This window comes from Nanorana parkeri, unplaced genomic scaffold, assembly GCF_000935625.1.
Source record: "Nanorana parkeri isolate BGI_ZX_2015 unplaced genomic scaffold, ASM93562v1 scaffold9, whole genome shotgun sequence".
NCBI classification, from domain to species: Eukaryota; Metazoa; Chordata; class Amphibia; order Anura; family Dicroglossidae; genus Nanorana; species Nanorana parkeri.
This window is the reverse complement of record NW_017306277.1, coordinates 3,905,877-3,906,180: the sequence shown is the minus strand read 5'-3', so window position 1 is coordinate 3,906,180 and position 304 is coordinate 3,905,877. Positions and strand designations below refer to the sequence as shown.

Below are 304 nucleotides of genomic sequence, written 5' to 3'. Positions count from 1 at the left end.
TATACAATGCATTATGGTGCACCTGCCACTCCCGACGAGAAAAATACCCTGTGGTGCACTTGCAAGGTAACAACTGGGCTCGCAAGGGCATTGGTGCTCCAAGTGAATATATATACTTTGTGGGTATTGAGGGATATATGTAAAGGAATGTTTTTGTGCCTGGAGTTAAGCTTTAAAGTCAAAGATATTTTCCTCCCCCCAATGCTGCTTTATGGACTTCCCTTAAAGGAGAACTATGAGGTGAGTGAAAATCACTCATCCTCCTAGTTCGAGCCGACGTGTGACAATGAAACTGTCACACGTC

At 44.1% G+C, this 304-nt stretch overlaps 1 protein-coding gene across 1 annotated transcript in view; it reads left to right on the top strand.

Annotated features, from left to right (window-relative positions):
• The window catches only part of MAGI1 (membrane associated guanylate kinase, WW and PDZ domain containing 1), a 432,678-nt gene that overhangs the window by 43,827 nt on the left and 388,547 nt on the right, over positions 1 to 304 (top strand). The window lies entirely within an intron of this gene.